The sequence below is a fragment of the Prionailurus bengalensis genome, chromosome E4 (genome assembly GCF_016509475.1).
Source record: "Prionailurus bengalensis isolate Pbe53 chromosome E4, Fcat_Pben_1.1_paternal_pri, whole genome shotgun sequence".
NCBI lineage: Eukaryota > Metazoa > Chordata > Mammalia > Carnivora > Felidae > Prionailurus > Prionailurus bengalensis.
Genome location: NC_057360.1, coordinates 18,890,834 through 18,902,940, shown reverse-complemented (window position 1 = coordinate 18,902,940; position 12,107 = coordinate 18,890,834). Strand labels below are relative to the sequence as shown.

The following is a 12,107-nucleotide window of genomic DNA, read 5'->3' as shown; positions in this document are numbered from 1 at the left end:
TTTTCTTTTCTTTTCTTTTCTTTCTTTCTTTAAAACACTTTTATATACAATTAATATCATGAATTTTCACTGCATTTATTGGGAATCTGGTCATTTGAAATAGCCCCTTATGCTGTTAGCAGTGAAATATGAAGTTGAGAGGATCTACAGAAATGAACTGTTTAAATGTCAACAAATAGTACTAATTCTCAAATTTGTGAAATTCCTACCTTTTTCTCTCCTCCCACTCTGTCACTTTATTTAATAGTTGGTCCAACTCTTTTGTGTACAGATATGCAATGTCCTCCTCTTCCCCCTTGCCCCAGCCCACTGCCATCCCCTACCACCCCCTTTATCCCAAGAGAACCTCAATTGGCTCTGTTTGCAGAACTGTGAATTTGGGAGCAGCCTCATAGCTGACCTGACTGTTGGTGTTCGTACCCTGAGTGTTCCAACGGTTTATTTGCATATTTCCTGAGGAGGTGAGTGGAAGGAAGCCCCCAGTGTCAGCTGCCATTGCCAACCTTCCGGGATAACTGGAGTGGAATGGAAGGGCGTGCCTCATTGTGTCTCAGCTTTGGATTTATTTTGATGCTGGGAAATGGGGGGTGGAAGGGGAAAGTGTAGGGCAAAAGGAAGACAGATGAATGGTTAATGGAGGCTGAAGTGGCAGATTGAGAGAGAACACAAACACAATGGGCAGACCGATGGATTGATAGATTGGACCCAGAGATGTAAATAGGATAGTTTATCTAAGCTGCTTAGAGTCTCTCCTTCCTATCTATCCATCTATTTATCTATCTGCCATAAGCAGGAACTGATAGGGGAACAGACAGATTCCATGAGTGGGATGGATTAGCGGCAGGCACAGGAGCCTCCTGGGCATTCCAGACTTCGGGAGAGGGAAGGGCTTGGGGACCTGGGGACAGATAACAGGTGCTTCCCAGGAGGGCCGCTTGCTCCTTCTGTGCCCCAAGTGAAAACATGATCAGCGCCCCAGCGAAGAAGGCTTGCTCAGGCCTCAGAGTGTGGGGTCACCTCCCTTCCTGCCTCAGACCCCTCCTCTGACAGTTTGCAGGTGTTTTATTCTCAGACCCCAGAAAGCGGACAGCTGCCAATCGGAGGAGGAAGCCAAGAGAGCAGGGCTTGGTGCTATCATACATTTTTATCACAGAGCCTTGCTTTAAATTCCAGTCAGGCTTCCAGTCTTGCAACAACAGGGGAAAGAAAGAGGAGGGAAAAAATAAAACCTGAAGGAAAGCTAACCGTGCTCCTGCTGTTCTGGAAAGCTGTCAGCTGTCAGGTCTGCTTTAACTGACAACCTGGTCTCCAGAGCCCTGGGAGCCCAGCCTCAGGAGAAGGGAGGGCTGGCCTGGGGTGGAGTGCTGAGGGGTTGTTGCCCGCTGCCCTGCACTACCTACCCCCACGCCCACCCTGCCTAGGCCTGTCAGGGGTGGGGCCCTGGGCTACTCAGCAAGCTTGGGGGAGGGGCGCAGGGACTAGGGAAGTATGTTCTCTGTTCTCCGAGCCATCCTGGGGAAGAAGGGGAAATGGGGTAAAAAGACACCTGTGTTATAGAGAAGTCAGGCTGTCTCAGGACCTCCTACCTTTGCTGGGATAGGATGGGTTCCTGGGGCTAGGGAAGGGTGAATGGAGGAGAATTTAAGAGGATTCCAGAACTCACTTCAGGCCCACAGGTGCAGGAGAACCCACCTTTGGCCCTATCACACTGGGATTGAGTAGCAGCCAGAGACTAGCTGGCCTTCCCCTCTTCTCTCCATGAGCTGGCTTCCAGAATCCTCTTCCTTTCTCCTCCTCCCTTTCTTTCTGGTGGGCTCATGTCTCTAGGTATGAAATTCCAGTGCATCTCAAGATCACCTTTGTAGGACAAACTCCTGTGTCAAGTGGGAAGGCATGGCTGGGCTCCATTCCAATCCCCACTACTTACCATGTGACCTCAATTCTCATCGTCCCCACTACCTTCTTAGCTATGTGACCTTGATTCCATTCCCCACTGCTTTCTCACTGTGACCTTGATCCTAGTCCCCAGCAAATAGGTCTTATCTCTAAAAGGGAGATAATCTTTAATCCACTGATCAAACAAAATTGCGCATATGGAGACGTTCCATAAACTCTAGGAGTCTATAAGACATTATTCTTTCCTGATTTATCTTTGTTTCCTTGACAGCCCCTAGCACAAAGACTTACACAGAGTAGGCACTCAATAATAGTCAAATGAAAGCTAAATGAATGTAGGAGAGGAATGTTTCTCTAAATTTGATCGTAGAACATCTGGACCCCATTGCAGAGCTACAGAATCAGACACTCTGGGATGGGGCCTGAGAATCTGTACTTCAGCTGGCTGCACAGGTAGTCAGTATTTCAAAACTTGGAAGTTTCTACTTGAAGTAGGAAAGCAGAGGGCACATAACAAGGTTTTTTGATGATTTTTAAGATCATAGACGATGTCATTGTTGAATTCCCAACACATAGCACAGTGCCTGATAAACAGAGTGCTCCCTCAGGACAAAGTTTTCTTTCTTGAGTGTCACGATCAATATTTTGGTAGAAAACACGCTGCCAGAGTTTCACCAGTGAATAAAGCACACAAGATAATTTTAAGACATTGCTGAAGCACAGCCACAGACTTCCACAGGGACTTCACAGGAAGAGGCACCTGGGACACCAAATGTAAAGAGGTGCTACTCTAGGGTTTATAGAAGCACCTCCTTAAACTTTGTACCATAGGGGCCCTGCCTGTCTTACCCTAGTCCTGGCCCTGGGCCAAGGGGCAGGGTTAGAGAAGGTTTCTGGAAGCAGTCATCAAGTCTGAGAAGACCAACAGGAAGGAGTTTTCCAGGGGACTCCTGGGGAGAAAGACATTCCAGGCAGAGGGAAGAGCATGAACAAAGTAGAGGTGCTAGAAACATAGTGGTGGGGGTGAGGAAGCACCCCCATGCGGAGGTTAGCAGGAATGTAAAATGAAATGTGGAGGCTCAGGAAACAAGGGGAGATGAGGGATGTAACATGGAAGGACTTGTCAGCCATATTAAGGACCATGGGATTTGTCCTACCGGTTATGGGAAGCAGCAGGTGTCATGGTCAGTTTGTGCCTCTAATAGAACATTCTGGTCAATCTCTAGACACTTCACTATCCAAGTCATAGATGTTGTGAGGTACAAAGGCAAGCCGCATGTGTAGCTCTGAAGTTTCTAGTAGCCACATTAAAAAAGGAAAAAGCTGTAAGTGATGAATCACGGGAATCTACCCCCAAAACCAAGAGCACACTGTGTATACTGTATGTTAGCCAACTTCACAATAAATCATATTAAAATAAGTAAATAAAATTTTAAAAAATTGAAAAGGAAAGGGAAAAGAAAACCTGATTTGGATAGTATATTTTATTTGACTTATAGCCAAATATAAGCATTATAATCATTTCAACATGTAATCAGTATTAAACAGTATTAATAAGATATTTTATATTCTTTATTATTGTACTAAGTCTTCAACGTCTGGTGTGTAATTTGCACTTATAGTACATCTTGATTCTGTCTAGCCACATTTCAAGTGCTCAGTAGCCACATGTGGCTAATGGGTATAATATTGAATAACACATGTCTAGAGGAAGGAATCTAGATGCCAAAAACCAGAGGCTGGATTTTACAAGGTCAAGGGAAGATGATGCATTTCTTTTCTTTTTTAAGATGACATATTTCTAATGCAGGGTGTTGGTAATGAGAAGAGAGAAAAAAGAAAGTGATAGATTGTCAGGAGACTTAGCTTTTCCTAACATCTTTGTTTGTAAAATCGATATATAGTATTTATCTTCCTGGGTGATGTAAAGATTCATATATGTAGAGCACCAGCTCAGGCTAGCAGGGAATGTATGTTCAGCAGGCATTCTGTCCACGACCCAAGCTGTTCAATATCTCCAGGAACAAGAATTGACACCTCACTTGCATGAGGTGGTGTTCAAAGCACTGGAATGGTATAGTACCAGGTGTAGACTACTAGCACCAAAAGAAATCACAGCCTAGTAGCCCCACTGCAGCTTCCCAGGTGTCTCTCTTAATAGCACCCGGGTGAAGGGAAGTTAGTGGCTTGCTGTCATGGGGAGGCTGGGAAGAAGGGTCTAGTAGAGCCAGTCCAGGAGAGGCAGAAAAGCAGAACTGCTGACATTCCGGGCAGCAGCCACTCTGACTATCAGCAGCCAGCAGTTGGCAGCGGCTCCAGATGATTGAGAACTGAACAGCTTAATTGGAGGAGTGCGAACATTGTGGAGTGCCAGGCTGGCATGGTTAAGTGCAAAAATGTTTCCCCAGAGCCCACATTTCTTGCCTTAGGTTGATGTGCCCATGCTGTCTTGGGGAATGCCCCTGGCCAAACCCCTGTGCACAGACCATCAGTTTCTGTATTGCTTGGAAGAAAAAGGAAATGCATTTCTGAATAGATGCAGGATACAGCCCTCTAGACAGAGTTGCTCATGCTGTGGAGAGAAGCTTGGGGCAGGGCAGGGAAAAGATAGGTCATTCTCTACCTAATGAGAACTCCATGCATGGTGTCCAAAGAGTAACAGGCTACACATCTTAGATTCATTAAGACCCTTCTGATCATAGGGAAGTTCTGACTCTTCTTATTTCCACCAAGGTGATATTCAAATGAATATTTATTTTCAAAATGATTATTTTGGTTAGCTGAAGTCATTGGGTGGGTGCTGAGAATCTAAAAAAAGTAACCAAGTAATTAGTGCCTGGAGCTGGTGAGAAACACAACTCAGGTTCCCTTGGGTTCTCTCTGACTCACATTAATTTGCTATCCCTGTATTAGAGTAAGCCAACTGCTGTAACAAACAAACCCAAATTCCACTGGGATAACAACAAATGATTCTTTGTATAACAGTCTGATTTGGAGGAATAGCTCCTCTGAACAGCTTTTCTTCCCAGCAGACATCCGAGGATACTTGTACTTTACACTTTAAGCCTCCAGTCTTCACTCCTCATACCTTTCCTGGCTTCTCACAAGAGAGGAAAGAAGCAGGAGAATTGCATGTGGGAGCATCCACGGGCCAGGTCTGGGAGTGGGTACATGATCTCTATCTGCTTCCTTTGTCCAGAGTTCAGGCACATTGCTCTACTGAACTTCAAGAGGCCGGCAAATACAGACTAGTGTGTCAAGGAGCAATAGGGAAAAGGCTTGTTGAACATGTAGTCAGTCCTTGCCACAGTCACTTTCTCTCTTACTCTCTGTCTCTGATGGGACTAACATAGACTGGGGTTCTCACTTGACCCCGGAGGCTTGAGAGTCAGGATACTGCAGGAGAAGGGCAACATTAATTAGAGGGTGATGACCTGGAGTTTCAAGGTGATTATTAATCGGGACAGTGTCATGGTCAAGAAGTTGTAATGCCAAACTAAATTTTTTCTCTCTCGTATTCCAGACCTATTTTGTCAGATTGTGAGCCAAAGAAAGGGAAAGTTGTGCAACCGCAGTGCCAACAGAGCAGAGGGCTAGGCTACCTTTCCCATTGCTAATTGGCATCAGGTTGTCACCTGTGGCCTCCACTTGCCAGCCAAGCTTAGTGGATCATGTGTGGTGGAACTGTAGCAGGAAGGTGTTTTCTTTTTGCTCTTAAAAGCAATCCCAAATCTAGAATAAGCAATATTGTCTGCAAAGGTGTGGAAATTCCAGTCTGGTAAGAATGTGAAAGACAGGCAGTGGTCCTGGTGGGGTGATAATAGCGATGGTCATTGTGACAGATGTTGTGGTAGGCAACAGCGTCCCCTCTTCAGGATTGATACACAAATGTCCTAGCTTCTTAGAATATCTACTGACCACTCACAGTTTACAGCTATGTCTGTCAGTAGGAACTGCCTTGCCCAAAATTAAGCCTTCCCTCTTGCACATCTCCCGGGTAGCCCATGGCCAGTGACTGCCTGCTTGGAGATTTAAAAGCCTAACCCTCTTGCCTCACTTTAGGAGAATTCTGAAGGGCCATTCAGGCTCTAGAACTCCCCATAGAATCTTCTTCGGTCTCAGTTACAACCTCAATACGAGTGAGTTTCTCTTCCTGCCCAAACTTGCCTTCTTCACTTCCTCACATATGTATACGTCAAGAACTCTCCCCAGCAAACCTTCTGCAGCCAATTCTCGCCTAAGAATTCTTTGATACAAAAAGCAGTTTTAGGAAGTTGACTTTCAAAATGGGACTTTAGAGATGGGTCAGTCATTGGCTCTCTGGCGGTGCAAACCCCATCACTAGTTGTAGCTGGGGTAGAACTAGCCTGTGAGGTATTGTAGCAGTGCAGCTGTTGAAAGAAGGGTAATTTCTGTGTGACTGTTAACTTTCATCAGCAGTAGACTGATGTGGGATATCCATAGAAAGGGGGTACATGGTGTGGTGCAGTGTTTCTTGTGATTGAGAGGGACAAGGGAGATGGTAATTATAAGGACCATGGAACTGGGTGATTTGCTGAGCACCATTGATTTTTGAAAGATAAATAATGACAGGCTCAGATGATTAATCATCATTTCCAGACAAAATATGAAAGCTAGAAGGCCTTAGTAGCATTTAGGGAAACCCTAATCTCCTACAGCCAGAGTACCAGGAGAATAGAAAACTAGTCTCAGGACTTAATCATTAAAGTAGTAGAGCTTCAGATAGGATTGAATTCTCAGATTCAGTAAGTCTCCTATGCCAGGTGCAGGTCCCTAATGGGAAAGTAGTAGGGTGCTGAGACTTGGAATAGGGCAATTTGAGTAGACCTTAGTACCTTGACTTGCTGGACCTTCAGAAGTCCCTTCCTCCCCTCGGCCTTGATAGATCATAGCTCTCCCCTTCCTTGAAGATGATGCAGAGACCTCGATTAAGACGTTCACATTACAAGACACTGCTTGCCTGCTTAAGGAAATATCCCCTACCCCTTCCCCTGGCACACAATCCAATGAGGAAAATCAAATTCCAGTACAATCAGACTAGAGATGCACTGAGAATGTTATGGAAGGAGTGTATACACCGAAGTTGTTATAAGGCATAGCTAACATGTCCCTGTAGTGGCTACTAGCATATGCATGGGACTGAATCCTGGAGTACCTGATCAAGAGGTGTGGAACATAAGGTTGGATAATCAAGAGTTTATCAATATTGAAATAGTCTCCATTTTATATGATTTGATGCCTTAGCAAAGGCCCTGGAAATGATTGTTACTAGAAGGGCTGTTAGGATCTGGAAAAAGCAAAGACCCACACTATGTGAAGCAGAAATGCCAGAACTGCCATGGTGGATGGTGAAGCAAGAGATCAAACAGCTCAAAGAAGCTGGCACACAGACTGCATATACTGTATCAGGCCATAAACGTGCCAGTGGACTATGTTCCATGGGAGGGCCTAAAGGACACTCTAAGGAATACCTGGTGAACGTCGGTCAGCTCAGTGATAGCTGTTCTCTATAGGCCAAGGCTGAAGATAGGACAGGCTAATACAGAACTAGGCTTTCTAGTAGCCTGATTAGATCCTCCAACAATAAAGGTCCAGGTGATGGCACTCAACCCTCAGAAACAAGGCAATTGCAACTATTGTAATGAAGCAAGGTGGCCCTGATGTCACAATATGTGGCAATATTTAAGCGGTATCTGGCTTTGGCTAGAGGGAGAATCTAACCTTCAAAGAGTTATGGTGATATTAATGGAACTTGGTGTCTCCAGAGGCATGTTAGATGAGCAAAGGGGATATTTCTTAATTTACACAGGCAAAGGATATCAAGAATGGATGATAAGAAGGCTGAGGGAAATCTCTCAAATTAAAATCCATGGTACTTTGTCAAGTTTCCAAACTTCAGTCAGTTCTCAGACCCAGAACACCAGGGGCAGAAAGAGATGCTGGATTTGTATGAAAAGGAATCCTGCAACTCCATAGCAATTGTATTCAGTTGGAAATGTTCTAGTCCCATTGCCAATGGACTGTAGCCATTTACTCAAGCAACAGCCCATTTGGGAAAAAGCAATACCCAAACTCTTCAAGGACTGTGGGACATGGAGTCAGAATTAGCATTGATATCCAATATGGGACTCAATATGCCATAATAACCCTCCTGTTACAGTTGAATCTTAAAGATCAATGTGGGGGGAGTATTGCCATACAGAAGGGCTGTATGGGGCCAGGGAAGTAATTGAATCCTGGAATCCTTAGGTCTGGCTTCACAGATTCCTGGAATCACAGGCCCACCTGATGATCATTTGCTGGTATAATTGGAATAGACATACTTTTTGGAGTTTGGCATAAACCCTTGGAGTTGGTATTGATTCCTTAACCTGTACAGTAGGAAATTTAGTAGAGAGAGCCAAATGAAAACCGGTGCAACTGTGCCTTCACCCCAAGTCAACATAGTAAATAAAAAGATAATATTGCAACCTGGTGAGAATGGTAGACATTAGTGCTACCTTCAGAGAATACAAGGGTGATGATCTATGATAAATCCTCATTTAATTCACCAGAATAGCCCCTATAAAAATGGAATGAATCATGACTGAGTGAATAACTACTGTAAATTTAATCAAGTACTGTCCCCAGTTGTAGCTGCAGAGCCAGATGTGATTTTACTAAAGCAGATGAATATAGCCTCCAATACATATTAAATGACCGTGATCTGGTGACTGCATTCTTTTCCATCCTTACAAGAAAAGAGGATCCAAAGCAGTTCGTATTCATGTGAGATGGACAAGAGTATATAATTATGGTCTTGTCTTAGGTTTTGTTAATGATTTGGCCCTCTGTTGTAATAAGACTATCAAGGAGATGAAATGTCTGATAGTCCACAGAACATCACACTGGCCCATTATATTGACAATGCCATGATAATAAGACCAGATGAAAAAGAAGTGGCTACTATGTGGAAGCCTTGGCAAAATACATGTGCTTCAGAAAGTGGAGATTAAAGCTTCAGGACCCCAGCATATTAGTGAACTTCTTAGGGATCTACAGGTTCTGGAGAATGCCAGAACACCCCTTCCAAATGAAACAACAGAGAATTGTATTTTACGCCTCCAACTACTGAGAAAGTAGCGTAAGTCTTAATGGCCTCTTCAGGTTCTGGAGGCAGCATATTCTATGCCTGGAAATACCACCTTCACCCATTTGCTGTATAACATTAAAAGGCTGTGAACTTTGAGTAGTATCCAGAGCAAGAAAGAGCTCAGCAGAAGGACCAGGTTTGAGAAAATGGTCTGACACATGAGCCATATAACCTAGGAGACCCTATGGTACCAGAGCCATCTATGGTGGAAGAAAATAGTGTTCAGAGTTGATGGGAAGCTCCAGTCAATAAATCACAATGTAGACTTCTGGGGTTCTGGAGAAAGTCCCTGCCACCTAAAACAGAGGATGATCACCATCAATAAGCATTTACTGATGTGCTACTTGACCTTGGGAAATACAGAGCTTCTGACCCTGAGATACAAGGGATCCTATGACCAGAGCCATCCATCACGAACTGGGTTCATGCAAAGCCCACAAGTCGCAAGGTGGGGCCAGTTCTGTGGCAGTGCATTCTAAGATGGATATCCAAGATTGGAAACAAGCAGAGCTGGAGAGCACACTATAAGCTAATCAAGCAGGTAGCCCAGAGCCCCATGCCATCAATCAGTTTGCACTCCTGTATCTCCTATAGTTCACATCTGTGGCTTAACAGAGGGCCTTTATGATGAGATAACAGATAAGTAGAAAGGCCCAGCTGCATTCATAGGTTAGCTTTGATGGACAGTGATGAGGGGGAAAGCCTCCCCATCGGCAGAGCTTTGATGTTAAGTGCAATTAGTCATCAACTTTGTGTAGAGGAAGAATTGACTTAAGGTAAAAATATAGATGAACTTGTGGGCAATGTGGAATGACATGGTTAGTTGGTTAAGGGCCTGGAAGGAGAAAGATTAGACTATCAGAGACAAGGAATGTCTGTGAAAAAGGCAGGTGGGTGGATCTCTGGAAGTGGACAGGAAGCATAAAGGTTTTTGAACTACATGTGAACAACCAGCAGAGAACATCTGCTATGGGTGAGGAACTAAACAACCAGACAGAATGACTTGGTCAACTGCTAAAAGCTAATCTCTTTCATTGGCAGTCCTAGTCCTGGCACTATGGAAGTGTGAACTGAATAGCCATGGGGGCGAGTATGGAGGCTATGCATGAGTTCTCATTCATTAATGCCGATCCAATTACTGTTACCATTGAATGGAGACAGCCGAGAACTTGGGAGATACGCTAAGAACTTTGAACAAACACCACAGATTATTGATTATTCTCACCTTTTTACCATGTTAGCTTTTGAATGCCTTTGTTTGCCCACAGACAGTGCTAAGGATGATCCATATTTCCGAAGGTCAATCTGTCTCTGCAATAAATTTCTCAGATGCTTCCAGTAAGAGCATAAAGAAGTTCTCCTGCTCCCACAGGAGGCAGCAGGAACAAGAATGCATTCGTTGAAGAAGAGTCATTAAGAATAAAGAATATAAGAAAACTACATTTGAAGATGATATGCTCTAGTATATAGAAAATTCTAAGGAAGCCACACACAGAAAAAAAAGCACTAGAACTAATAACAAGTTCAGCAAGGTGGCAGGATTCAAGATCAATATATGAAAATCGATTGTATTTCTATACACAAATAATGAACAATCCAAAAATGAAATTAAGAAAACAATTCCATTTATAATAGCATCAAAAAAGAATAAGATACTTAGGAATAAACTTACCAAAATAAATGTGAGACTTTTAAGACCAAAACCCACAAAACATCATCAAAAGAAATGAAAGATTTAAATAGAGAGACGTTCCCTATTTATGGATCAGAATAACTAATACTGTTAAGATGATGATACTCCCCAAACTTATCCGTATAGTTAACATAATTCCTATCAAATCCCAGCTTTCTTTTTTTTTGTGCTTTCACAGAAAATGACAAGCTGAACCTCAAAAATCATATGGAAAATAAAGAGACTAAGAATAGCCATAACATCTTGGCAAAGAAAAAGAACTTAGAGGACTCACATTTCTTAATTTCAAAATTTACTACAAATCTACAATAATAAATACACTGTGGTATTCACATAGAGTTAGACATACAGATCAATTGAATAGAGTTAAGAGTCCAGATCAAGCCATATTTTTATGGTCAATCAATTTTTGACACCTGTGCCAATGCAACTTCTTAGAGGAAGAAAAGTCTTTGAATAAATGGTCCTAGGACAGCTGGATACTCACATGTGAAAGAATGAAGTTGGACCCCTGTGTCATACCATGTACAAAAATTAACTCAAAATGGATCAGAAACCTAAAGGTAAGAGCTAAAACTGTTAAGATTATTACAAGAAAACTTAGGTATAAGTGTATGGCTTTTTAAATATGACATCCAAGACATAAGCGGCAAAAGAAAAAGTAGATCAGTTGAACTTCATCAAAATTCTAAACTTTTGTACTTCGAGGACACTATCAATAAAGTGAAAAGAAAATCCACATAATGGTAGAAGATACTGTATTTTTAAATCATATGATGTTTGTATGTCATACATATTATATGATTTCATTTGTACAAAAATTGGGGGAATAGGTAAATACACAGAGATAGGAAATAGATGAGTGTTTGCCGAGGGCGGAGGCTTGGAGAGGAATGGAAAGTGACTGCCAGTAGGTACAGGATTCTTTCTTGGGTGATGTAAATATTCTGCAATTAGGTAGTGGTGATCGATGCAGAGCTTTTTGAATAAAAACTACTGAATTGTGCACTTCAGAGGGGGTGAATCTTATGACCTTACAATATCTGAATTGCATCTCAATAGAGCTGTTGTTTTTAAAAGAAAAAACAAACAAAGGGCATTGGACCAGGAGACTGGATGTGGAACATGCACATCAGACTGACTCATCATTGTGTCTATGAGTGTGTGCCTAGACACGTGTTGCTCCCACTTCTTAGAACATTCTCTCTACCTTTCTTTCTGCCCATCCACATCTTATACTTTGGATATAACTGGAATATAAACTCTGCCTTCCTCATATCTGTCTCTAAAAACCTACACCCTGGTTCCCCATCAAAGAATTCAACTAGGAATTGACTGCAAACCATACTTGCTAAAAGTGCACTT

General features: G+C 42.9%; 1 long non-coding RNA gene across 1 annotated transcript in view; it reads left to right on the top strand.

Annotated features, from left to right (window-relative positions):
• The window catches only part of LOC122476264, a 352,279-nt gene that overhangs the window by 333,003 nt on the left and 7,169 nt on the right, over positions 1-12,107 (top strand). The gene's annotated exons all lie outside the window — the stretch shown is intronic.